Below are 13502 nucleotides of genomic sequence, written 5' to 3' on the forward strand. Positions count from 1 at the left end.
CAAGGGACAGGCGGTGAGCGCGCCCTCCAGTGTCCAGCCACAGGACCTGCAGTTAGGCTACTGGCGGGCTGCGCCAGGGTAAATGGTCCAGGGGACCGCGGGAGGGGTGAGAGGAGGGAGATCCGGGAAGAAATGCGGGAGTGCGAACGATGGAAGGACCGACTAATTTACCTCACTTCCCCTTTGGGGCCCGCGCCTAGGGTTACACAAACCCAGCCTCCGCAGTCCTGTTAGACTACTCGCCTACCTCTAAATGGCCTCCTCCCATCAGACCCAACAATGGCTGTCCACTAGGAGGCGGGGAGGCGGGGTGGTGAAGAAGAGCAGTGGGTTTTAGAGGTAGAGGACCTTAGGGTCTGAATTCAAGCGCTTCTGCTTACTAGCTTTAAGACCTTGGACAAGTGCCTTCCCCTCCCTGGCCTCAGTTTCTTTCTCTGTAAAGTAGAGTTGGACCAAATGGCCTGCGGGGCCCCTTTCAGCTCTGGGTCTAGAATCCTAGGTGTTACCTTGGGCAAGTCCAAGTTCACTGGGTCCTAGTTACCTAATCATCTGTAAAAGGGTGAGCTCCGAGGAGCTCAAGATCAAATGAGATGTTTATAGTACTTAGCAGGTGCCTGGCACATAGCAGGTACTTAATAAGTGCTTCTTCTTGCCCCTGTACCCACACCTTTTACTGTCTCTAGGCCTGGCCAGCTCCCTTGCCTTTATTTTTGAATTGAGGGGTTGTTGAGCTTTTATTCATTTAGGCAGATATTTCTCCTCCCTACCCTCCACTGAACCCTCCCTTGCCAAAGAGAAGGAGTTAAACAAAACTCCCAAGGCAGCCAGGAGCTTGTGTGATATCCCACACACCCTCTCTGCCTCTCTGGAGGAGACAAGTGGCTTTCATCGCTTGTTCCCTTGAACCAAGATTGTTCATTGCAGCCACTCAAATGGGAATCAAAGATTTAGTGCTAGAAAGACTTCAGAGAGCACCTCGTCTAGCCTCCTTATTTTACGAATGAGGAAACTGAGATCAAGAGAAAAGAAGCTTACCTTAGCTTCTATAAGTAAGGGTGACATTTGAATCCAGATTCTCTGACTCAAGAACTGGTGTTCTTTCCAGTCCATCAATGCCTTTTCTACCAAACCTTCCTTGATGTGCGGATGCGCTCCATTCATCCCAGCCAGCTGACTTGGGAACTCTTTCTTTATTCCCTCTGTCCTATGCAATGACCGCATTGGATTGTGTAGGAGAGTTAGCTGTTGTTCATCTTTTAGAACCACTGATGGGATGGGATACCCTCCAGGGAAAGGATTGAATCATGTACCTGAATATTTCCTTCAGCGCCCAGGATATACCCTATCCAAGTTCAATCAACAAAATCCACTGGTCCAAGTCCAATCCAGAGAAAAACATTATCTGAGCTTTCTCCGAATTCAATGACTATTTTAAAACCCCCAACAAACTCTTACCTTTTGTTCTTTTTGTTTTTAAACCCTCACCTTCTGTCTTGGAATCAATACTGTGTATTGGCTCCAAGGCAGAAGAATGGTAAGGGTAGGCAATGGGGGTGAAGTGACTTGCCCAGGGTCACACAGCTGGGAAGCATCTGAGGTCAAATTTGAACCCAGGACCTCCCATCTCTGGGCCTGGCTCTCAATCCACTGAGCCACCCAGCTGCCCCCCTTACCTTCTGTTCTAACAGCAATGCTAAGACAGAAGGGCGAGAGGTAGGCAAATGAGATTAGGTGCCTTGCCCATGGTCACACAGCCAGGAAGTATCAAAGGCTAAATGTGAACCCAGGATCTCCAGTCTCTAGGCCTGGCACTCTGTCCACCATGCCACCTAGCTGCCCCTCCACATTCAATTATTAGCTATGGCATAGTCAAGTCAACAAGTGTTTAACGAGCACCCACTATGTGCCAGGCCCTGTGCTAAGTACTGGGGAATCCAAAGAAACAGAAAAGGCCGAAATCTTAATTCAAGAGAGAATTTGCCAATACAATAGCTCTTAGAAACAAGTTCTACAGAATTCAATGAAGGTAACAGCAAGATAGGCAGCTAGGTGGCGCTGCAGCAGATAGCATGCTGGACCTGGAATAAGGAAGATCCTGAGCTCAGATCCAGTCTCAGCTACTACCTAGCTATGTGACCTTGGGCAAGTCACTTAACTGCTGTTTGCCTCACTTTCCTCAACTGTAAAATGGGAATAATAATAGCACCTACTAATCAGGGCAGTCGTGAGCATCAAGAAAGATGAAGAATTATGAAGTGCTTAGCACTGTGCCTGACTATAGCGATGTTAATTATTATTCTTAATGCTATTATTATCTGAGAAGGATTGTGGGATTCCTATAGAGAGTGAGATTTTTAGCTGGGACTTGAAGCCAGGGCCGGGGCGGGCATGGTGGTGGTGGTGGTGGTGGATAAGAAGGGAGAATGTTTCAGGCAAGAAGGAAAGCCAGAGAGAATGGCCAGAAGCCAGAAACAGAGAGGGTTTACTGACTAGGGGAGGCCAGACCTCTACTTCAGGAAGACTGAATGGACAGCTGAGAGGAGGCTGGACTGTAGTGGGGAGACTCGAGGCAGGCAGATCCATCAACAGGTGATGAGTATTCTTTTCTCCTTAATTCTAACCTGAGAGTGACTAAAACATCTGAGCTGAAATGGATCTGGAAGACAGACAATTAGCCCCAAAGTCTCATTTTATAAAATTGGTAACTGAGGCCCAGGGGAGAAGGAACTGTACCTAATGTAACTGAGTTCCAGTTAGGTAGTGCAATGAATGGAATAGCTATAACTTGGAGTTTAGAATCAGGAAGACCCAAGTTCAAATTCTATCCTGGACACTTGCTAGCTGTATAACTCTTGGCACCTCTCTGTGCTTCCAGTTCCTCAGCTGTGAAATGAGGGGGCTTTGCTCAATTGATTCCTATAGATCTCCCCATATTTTTTCTGAATTCTTCACATTTGGCATTTCTTACTGCCCAATAATAAAGACAGCTAGGTGGCCTAGGGGATAAAGCTTTGGGCCTGGAGTCAGGAAGACTTGAGTTCAAATCTGTCCTGAGACACGTAATACCTGTGTGACCTTGGGTACATCACGTAACCCCATTTGCCTGAGTTTCCTCATCTGCAAAATGAGCTGAAGAAGGAAATGGCAAATCACTGCATTATCTTTGCCAAGAAAACCCCAAATGGGATCCCAAAAACATCAGACATGACTAAGCATTCAGATACCATTGGTTTTTCAGTCGTTCCCCCAATCGTTAGGCACCCACACTTTATTTCTAGTCCACAAAGAGTGCTCCTATTAATATTTTGGTGCCTGTTAGGCCTTTGTTTCTGTCATTGACTACTTTGGGATACAGATCTGGTAGTGAGATCTCAGAGTCACAGAGTGTGATAATTAGATTAAGTCTACATTGCCCCTCTTTAGATTTAATCACCAAAGGTGAGAGCACCTCCAATTCTGGGATGTCCGTAACCCACATGTGCTAGAGTGGGTGACGAATCAGAATCGATTGACTGCCCCCTAGGCAGTACTATGAGAATCGTCTATTGTGATTAGACATGCAAATTGGAGGTGGACGCAGGAAGTGATGAAAGCTGCTGTCTTTTAAATATGATGGTAACTTCCTATGGAGGCAGTTGGCGCTTTGAACTTGGTGTAGAAGGATCTCTGGCGAGACGTCAGACGGCTTCCCTTTGAATTGTCACGTGGGTAAGTTAGGCTGACTCTCTCTTCCCTTGGTGTTTCTGGAGGCTCTCGCCTCAAGGAGGCCTCTCTTATTGGAGGAGGCCTTGTGGCTAGAAGCCTTGTTTAATTCACCTCTGTGCCCCTCTGCTGGGGCCTCTAAATTCTTACCTGGTCGGGCCTCTGGTCTGGGCCAGAGTTTCTCTCTCTCAATTTCCCTACCTTCAACCTTTCTAATTGTAAATAAACCACCATAAAAGTCAATTTTGAAATGAGATTATTCTTAATTGAGGATTGATAATGGTTCAATCCTCTGGCAACCATCTTTTAATATATTGAACCCATAAAACCCCTTTTTCCGCCTTACAAGAGTATGGCCATTCTTAGTAATGTTTCTCAAAGGATTTCAAGTTGAAATCCAAACTTAATGGGTCTATCTTCCCACGGTCTCCCCAATATTGACTCCTCATTGTCTGGCATCCTTGCCAATCTGCCCAGACAAGGAGAGACCCCCCCCCCAGTTGGTGGACATATTCATGTGATCATTTCAAATGTGTAATTCTTCTATGGCAATCCCTTTATTTCATTCTTTGAACACTACAACAAGTACACACAATATGGCGGGTAAGAAATTGGATAACTATAATACACAAAGCTGGCATCTGCAGAGAATTGATGAAATCACATGACTATGTATAATGTTGTTTCTTGTCTAAAAACTGGAGTTCAAATCTACCTTGTGACCTTTCAGGTTCTCTTTGTGATCGAAATGCAGGCTGTTAATGATACTACTTTATAATATGGGTCCTTAATAAACAATATCTGGGAGAGAGTGTGTCCTAGTGTCTGGAGCCCTGGATTCTGGAAGCCCTAGGTTCAAGTGTCACCACTGACCCAGCCTGGCTGCATGACCTTGGGCGAGTCATTTCATCTCTCAGTACCCAAAGCAAATATCTCAGTCTCTAAGTTGCATAGAAGATGCCAGTCTGCATTGGTGGAGAGAATTTCTTCACCGGAGAGTTCTCTAAATAAATGAACTCCCAGGTAAGATACAAAGAATTAGAAATGTCAAAGAAAACATTGTGATAGGAAACCAGATATACTGGACACGAGGAAGCCATTTCATTTTATTTGATCCACTCTTATAAAATGAGAAAGGGGGAAAGAGGGAGGGAATAAACATTTATATGGTACCTACTATGTGCCAGGTAGCTAGCTAGGCAGCACAGTAAATAGAGGGTTGGGCCTGGAGTCAGGCAGCCTGGAGTTCAGATCTGACCTAAGATACTTTATAGCTATGTGACCCAGGGCAAGTCACTCAACTCTGTTTACCTCAATTTCTTTACCTGTAAGATGAGCTGGAGAAGAAAATGACAAACCACTCCAAGAAAACCCCCAAACAGGGTCAGGAAGAGTCAGACAGGCCTGAACAACAACAATGACAACCACCTAAATGAATAGCCTTCGAGAAGAGAAGTATATGAGGCAACCTGGAGAAACTTTGTGGACAGCTAGGTGCTGCAACAGATAGAGCACTGGTTTGGAATCAGGAAGACTCATCTTCCTGAGGCCAAATCCTGCCCTAGATGCGTCCTACCTGTGTGACCCTGGGCAAGTCCCTCAACTCCACTTGCCTTAGTTTCCTTACCTGTAAAATGAGCTGGAGAAGTGCCTTTGCTAAGAAACCCCCCGTGGGTCAGCAAGAGTCAAACACATTGAAATTGACATGACTGAATAGCAACAAATCTGCTATCACCTCATTTTATCCCTACAACAATCCTGGAAGGTAGGAGCTACTATTATTATCCTCATTTTACAGATGAGGAAACTGAGGCAGATAGTGCTTTGCAAGGTCACACAGTTAGTCAGTGTCTGAGGTCAGATTTGAATTCAGAGTTTCCTGACTCCAGGCCCAGTGCTCTATTCATATATACGTGTTTCCAGCCAGGAAACTGAGATATCTTTACTATTTGCTAACTGCGTGAGCTTAGGCAAGTCACTTACCCTCTGTGGGATTCAGGTTCCTCCTCTGCAAAATAAGAGAGTTGGAGGATATAGGCAACTCAGTGACTCACCAGATAGATAGAGCTCTGGGCCTGGAGTCAGAAAGACCTGAGTTCAAATCTGTGTGACTCTGGGCAAGTCACTTAACCTCTGTCTGCTTCAATTTCCTCATCTAGAAAATGGGGATAATACTGCATTTACCTCACATTGTTATTGTTGTTGTTGTTAAACCACTATGTTTCTTTTCAGTTCTAATTCTCTGTTCCTATTGTAGCTGACCAGCTACAAGATCTTCTTGCATGGGTTTGAGCACCTGAAAGGGAAACCAGGAACTGGGGGAGTGTGGGTGAAAGGGTGAAAGATTAAGGCAGGAGGAACATAAAGAGAGAAAATGGACCCAGAGACCCAGGAGTCATCAGCATCACGTTGCATTCTGCTTGTCAGCTCCTCAGATGGTCCGGGGTTCTGGAGTGACTGAGCTGAATGAAAATAGGAATGGGGGCTGTGGGATGTCAATCAAACAGGTGCCATGGCAGAAATATTAGCAGCATATTGGCAATCAACAACAAGATGAAAGAGACGATGGAATAACCAGTGCCCAGACCAGGAGCTCATCTGAAAGTCCTTCTTCCTTCAGCACACGGGTGCCATCTCCTTCAGATGCTGAGTGTAGGTCTCTGGCATGACAAAAACGATATGGAATCTGCTTGCCAGCCTTCCAGACTGGAGCCAATGGGAGCGGTTTGAGTTCCACAAAATTTGAGTCCCCATCCAATTTAAGGACTCAGCAGTCCTGCGTCCCTAAGTCTGGCCCGGGAGCACTTTGCTCATTAGAATACATCTTTAATACTCTCATGATTTGTTATAACTGAAACTCTACACCTATGATACTATTACAAGGATTCAAATCTATTATGAGGGGGCAGCTGGGTAGCTCAGAGGACTGAGAGCCAGGCCTAGAGACGGGAGGTCCTGGCTTCCGATCTGACCTCGGACACTTCCCAGCTGTGTGACCCTGGGCAAGTCACTTGACCCCCATTGCCTAACCCTTACCACTCTTCCGCCTTGGAGCCAATACACAGTACTGAATATAGGAAAGAAGTTAAGGGAAGAAAGGAAGAAGAAAGGGAGAGAAGGAGAGAGGAAGGAAAGAAGGGAGGGAGGAAGGAAGGAAGGAGGGAGGGAGGGAGAAAGAAAAATAAAATCTCTTATGAGGCTCCACCTTTAGCAGTTGAAAACAAGTTTCTTGACCTATATGGGACACGGGCCTTTCAGAGAAAACTATTTTCCGTGAGTACAAGGTCCCCTAAAAGTCTTGAGAACAGAGACCAGATTTGGGCCTCATTGTGTCTCCCTTCAAAAGCCCTACTCTCCAAATACTCAGTAATTGATGAGGACACAGAATGGTACTGTGACTGAGAATGGGCCAACCTGACTTTTAGGCTGGGCATTACCACAAACATGAGATATCTTTACTGTTTACTTAGTGTGTGACCTTGGGCAAATCCCTTCACTTCTCTCGACTTCCTCAGTTTCCCCATCTTTCAAATAAAGGGTCTAGACTAGGTGATATCTAAGGACTCTTCCAGTCAGGTTGCCTTAGAGCTTAGGTGTCATGTGTTCCTTGGACATGATGGGAACTTTGCTGATGTTGTCCAGCAAAGGGACATCAGAAGAGGAATAAGGGAAAGGAGGTGAGCATTTTAGTACCTACTATACGCCAGGTGCTGAGCTAAGCATTTTACAAATATTATCTCATTTTATCTTCACAATAGCCATCAGAGGTGGGTGTTGTTTTTATCCTCATTTTATAGATAAGGAAACTGAGGGAAACACAGGTTAAGTGACTTGCCCAGGGTTTGCACAGCTAGCCCAGTTCTTTACCCACTATACCATCTAGAGGCCTCTGGAATAAAAGGGTGCAAGTTTCTTTCTTTCTTTCTTTTTTGAACTCTTACCTTCTGTCTTGGTATCAATTCTAAGGCAGAAGAGCCATAAGTGCTAGGCAATTGGGGTTAAGTGACTTGCCCAGGGTCATGGGCCTATTGTGATCTTGAGATAGTCCTTTCCCATCACTGGGCTCATTTTCTCCATTTGTAAAACGAAAGGATTGGACTAGATGGCCTTTGAGGTCTCTTCCTGCTCTAAAGCTTGGATCCTATGTGGGACCTTGGGCAAGTCACTTTAGTCCTCCAGGGGCTTCATTTTTTTCTTCTGTAAAATGAGAGAATTGGATTTGATGGCCCCCAAGGTCCCTTTTAGTTTATGATCTAGGATCCTAAAAGTGATCTTGGGCAAGTCTCTTCCCCTCCTGGGCCTCAGTTTCCTCCTCTATAAAATAAGGGGGCTGGTCTAGAGGACATCTGAGGTGTTCCCTAGCTCTAGATCTAGGATGCTATGTGTGACCTTGGACAAGTTCTTTCTCCTTCCCTGGGCCTTAGTTTCTTTCTCTGTAAAATGAGGAGGTTGGAGTAGATGTTCCACAAGGCCCCTTTCAGCTCCAGATCTATAGTCCCCAGGTGCTTCCAGAAATCCTCAACATGAGGATCCAAAGCACTGTAGGTCTTCCTCTGGCTCTCTGAATGTCTCATGGATAACAGCGCTGCCCTTGAGCTGCTATCCCTTCCTCTTCCTGCAGGAGAGGACCACCTGACTTTCTGCTCATATGCGTCCTTGAGCTTGTCTCTTGGACCACTCTTCCCAAGCAAGACATGTCTGGCAGTGGGCTTCTTATTCACCCTTCCCCATTCACGGCTTTCTATTGTCCTCTGCGCTATTGGCATTTAGAATTCTCTTGAGATCATGGTATTCCATGATTTCTACTTGCATGGCCTGCTATAGGAATAACCGTAATTGAAGAGGTGGCTCTTTTGGCCACAGAGAAGTCTGGGATTGTTCAGAATGTTGGGTCATTTCCCCAACTTGACCTGGCCATTTCCTGCAGCTCATTGACATGTTGCACCGTGATGCTTTGAGGTTCGTGGCAACAGAGAACACGCCCTCTGCTGAACTTGGTCATGGAGCAGGAAGGAAGCAGCTGAGGTAGACGAACGTGTTTCACGCCCGTTTGAGCCTGCCCTTGCAGAACGTTGGCAGTGGAATATGGAACTGGGGTCTCTGCACTCACAGCCACCGCAGTGTCGTTTGGAGGTCTGGATCAGATGCCCTTTGTCTGGAGAGAGCATTCAGGTTCAACCAAGTCAAATACTTCAAAGAAAAGTCCCAAGGAATCGACAGGGCTGAACCTGCTAGTCCCCAAACCCTCAGTCACTTGAGTGGTTTCCATCGTGTCTGACCCCATTTGGGGTTTTCTCGGCAAAGACACTGATGTGGTTCGTCATTTCCCTCTCTCTGGCTCATTTGACAGATGGGGAAACTGAGGCAAACAGGGTCACATGGCTTGTAAGTGTCTGAGACTGAATTTGAAGTTGGGAAAGAGGAGTCCATGAATTCCAAAGCCAGTGCTGTACCCACTGCACCCCCTTGTGGCCAATAGAGTTGCAGCCTTCGGCAGAAATTAGACTGCAAAAGCTTCCCTGTTCCCTCCTCAGGTTTTCATAAGGGATGCTCTCTCTCACCAGCCCTGTTCTGGTGAAGCAGGCATGAAGGGTCGAGAATCTCAGGCATTCGGAAACCTCCTGCTAAGCAGAGGCCCAGGATGGCCGAGCACCCACCAGTTTAGAGTAGTAGCTATTGCCAAAAGAGTACAAAGGAGAAAGCTAGGAGATTCGGACCAGCACACTTCCGGGCTTTGTTGGCAAGACAGTGCAAAGCTTCCAGTGCTCTGAAAATGGAGTTCTTCTGCCCTGCCCATCATCTACTTCTTTGGCTACTGGCCTACCCCTGTTTTGAGGGCTAACTCCTCCATGGAGGTGCCCTCAGCCCAAAGGGCTCCTCCCTCCTCTGAGCTTCCATAGGCCTCTCTCGATGCCCTTTCACATTTTGTCCCATATTATATGTGTACGTGGGCCTTGTCTCCCTTACTGTGCTGTGGCCTCCTGCAGGGCAGGCACCACCTTTGTGTCCCCTGAAATACATTCTCGATCCCACCCTAGAAAATGTTGTTTCCTAGCCCTTCCTCCAGATCTGTGAAAGCCGTACCCTAACTTATGTGAGGGCCAACAAGCCTTCTCCAGATAGACTCATCCAAAAGAGTGCCTGGCAACCAGGTCAGCAGGAAATCAACAAGCTCATCAAAGCAGAGTGTGCTGCTTCTGGTCGTGGGGCACAGCCCGGGCATGTACACTGCGGTCCCAAACACACACACACACATACACACATAGTCAATGTTCCATAAAGTTTCTTTAACTAAGTCACTCTGTCCTCAGTGCTTCATCAAACCCCTCTAATAAATGAGCTCCTCTGAGGAGTTCAGTAATCAAAGGTCATGGCTGTTGTCCAAGGTGAGCTTACTCAATACTGAAATATGTTCCAGGATGAACCATCTAGATAGGGGGCACTTTATCAAACAACGCCAGCTCTAATTAGAAGCATTCTATTGCTGCTAACTCTTCTGGGCAGTGGAATGTGAAGGCTGGTGGGAGTAGAATGGACAGCTGACCTGGGTGTCAGGGGACCTGCGTTTGAAATCGAGATCTACCACTTCCTAGTTCTGGGATGGAATCACAGCCTCTTTGTCAGGACCCTCAGAGGCTGTCATGTCCAACCCATACCTGAACTGATGTCCCAGCTTCCCCAGGGGGTGGTCAGCCAGCCTTTCATGCCCTTCCTTCTCCAAAGCCAATTGCTCTTTCAAGATTTACCCTCAAAGCTCTGCCTGGCAAGTCTCTCCTGATAAGTCAGACCTTTTACACTTCTTGCCACACAATTCAGTTTGATTATAGATTGCTAGAGGCTACATAAGTAGCTAGCTGGCACAGGAGATAGAGTGATGGCCCTACAGTCAGGAAAACTCATCTTCGTCAGTCCAAACCTGGGCTCGGGTACTTAACAGCTATGTGAACCTGGGCAAGACATGTAACTCAATTTGCCTCAGTTTCCTCATCTGTCAAATGAACTGGAGAAGAAAATGGCAAACCACTGCAGTATCTCTGCCAAGAAAACCCCAAATGGGCTCACAAGATTTGAACACTGATGAACTGCCTAAGCCACAAAAATGAATTTTCAGGCTATCTCCCCTGCTGGTCCATGTCTTTAAAGTAGCATTTGGGAGTTTATGGGAAGCTCCAACTCCCTTATTTGTCAGATAAGGAAATTGAAACCCAGAGAGGTTATGTAACTGATCCAAGGTTAGTTGGTTAACTGATCCAGCCAGAGACTAGAGACCTAGATTTGAAATCAGCTCCTCAGACCCCAAATTCAATGCCCTTTTTAAAGGTGGACTCATGATCTAGACCAGCACTGGCTCTCCAACTGCTAGGATTACAGCAGATGTTACTACCCTGCTTTTGGGTCATGGACCCCTTTGGCAATCTAATGAAACTCATAGGACTCCTCAGAATGACGTCACTGAGGGATATGCCAAATCTCAATTGGACATTAGTGGGGAAGAGAAGGGAATAAGAATTTATTATACACCTATTATATGCCAGGATGCAGCTAGATGGATAGCCCAGTGGATAGAGATTTGGGACTGGAGTCAGAAAGACATAAGTTCAAATCTAGCCTAAGATACTAACTGTGTGACCCTGGGCAAGTCACTTATCCTCTCTTTGTTTTAATCTACCAGCAAACCACTCTAGTATCTCTGCCAAGAAAACCTATGACCTATGTGGGATCATGAAGAGTCAGCCACGACTGAATAACAAGAAGAAGCTATGCCAAAGGCTTTACAATTCTTATCTCATTTGATCCTCACAACAGCCCTGGGAGGTAAGTGCTGTTTTTATCCCCATTTTGCAGATGAGAAAACTGAGACAAACAGTGGCTAAATGACTTGCCCAGGGTGACACAGCTAGTGTCTGAGTCCAGACTGGAATTCAGGTCCTCTTGACTCTAGGCCCAGCACTCTAGCCTAGCTGTCTCTGATTAGTGGAAATAAATATCTAGGGTTCTTTTTTGTCACCAAATTAATAAACTCCTTGAAATCTAACCACGGACTCCTCAGTGAAGTTTAAGAAGCTTAAGTTAAGAACCTGTATCTTAGTGAATTACTCAGAGCAACTAAAGGGTAAGTGACTTGCCCAGAGTCACACAGCCGAGGTATGCTTCTCTCCAGTGTTTTTACCACCCTGCTCTCTAATACATCTTTATAGGAACCTACAAATATCAAAGACTTCCAATCAGGGACTATTCGAGCTAGAAGGCATTTTCAAGATCATTAACTCTCTCCTTTTTACAGAGAAGGAATTTGAGGCCCCAAAAGAGGACCCAACTTGCTCAGGGTCCCAGAGCTGGTAAGAAGGTGAGCCAGTATTCCAACCCAGATTATACACACTTCCTCCTCAAGCTGTCACTCTTCTTAGTTAGGAGGCATAAAGAGCACAGAAGCAAGCAAAGGTTAGTACTGATCTGCATACATTTCCCTCCACAGTTTCACCTAGCAGCATCCTTAAGCTGAATTCCTTAGTTTCTCCTCTTGCTTTTTCTATGAAAAATCCCAGGATTGAGAGCAGTGATGATGAACCTATAGCATGAGTATCAAAGATGGCACTCAGAGTGCTCTCTGTGGGCACGCAGACGCCCCTGCACCCCAGAGTTCATTACTAGAAAGGCAGAGGGACTTGGACAGAGCTGCTCCCCCCCCACACACACTTGTTGAGGACACTCCTCACTTCACCCACCCCTCTGCCCAGCAGCCCAATGGGAGCGCTTTCTCCCTCCTCTGTGTGGGGTAAGAGGGGGTGTGCCCTGCACTCGGTAGGGGGGACCTGATCTCTGGAGGAGATGGGCACAGCACTCAATCTCAGTCTGGGGGGGTGGAGTGGGGGCAGGGCCTGGCACTCCATCTCTAAAAGGTTTTCTATCACTGACCTCGAGAGTCTGTATCTTGTGAAAGTCACTATCACTGAATTTCTCCGGGAGAAACAAACAAACCCAATAATGGTGAAGTCATCCGGTCTCATGGCATTCTTGTTGCAGATCATGAAACACTCAGGGAGCACATAGAGTAATGCCTCAGGCCCCCTGAATAAAGTGGCTGGACCTTTGAGCCTCCTCTCTCTTCCCTGCTCTACTACCACAACCCACACTCTAAGTTCTCAAAAGGCTGATGACCCCAGTGCAGCCATAGCCCTGGATAGCCTCATACCCACTTCCTTTACCTGGAAAGTGACAGAATTTTTTTTTAATTGTTGAAAATGTGAGCATTTATTATTAATTCCATTAAGATAACTTTTTTAATTTTAAACATTTATTAATATTTATATTTTAGAAAAGTTAACATGGTTACATGGTTTACGCTCTTACTTTCCCCTTCACCCCCCGACCTCCCCCCAACCATGGCCGATATGCATTTCCACTAGTTTTAACATGTGTCATTGATCAAGACCTATTTCCAAATTGTTGATAGTTGCATTGGTGTGGTAGTTTCGATCCCCAATCATGTCCTCATCATCCCATGTATTCAAGCAGTTGATTTTCTTCTGTGTTTCCTCTCCTGCAGTTCTTCCTCTGAATGTGGGTAGCATCTTTACCATAAATCCCTCAGAATTGTCCTGGGTCATTGCATTGCTGCTAGTACAGAAGTCCATTAGATTCTATTATACCACAGTGTATTGGTCTCTGTGTACAATGTTCTTCTGGCTCTGCTCACTCTGCATCAATTCCTGGAGGTCTTTCCAGTTCACATGGAATTCCTCCAGTTTATTATTCCTTTGAGCACAATAGTATTCCATCACCAGCATATACCACAATTT

This window comes from Gracilinanus agilis, chromosome X, assembly GCF_016433145.1.
Source record: "Gracilinanus agilis isolate LMUSP501 chromosome X, AgileGrace, whole genome shotgun sequence".
Lineage (NCBI taxonomy): Eukaryota > Metazoa > Chordata > Mammalia > Didelphimorphia > Didelphidae > Gracilinanus > Gracilinanus agilis.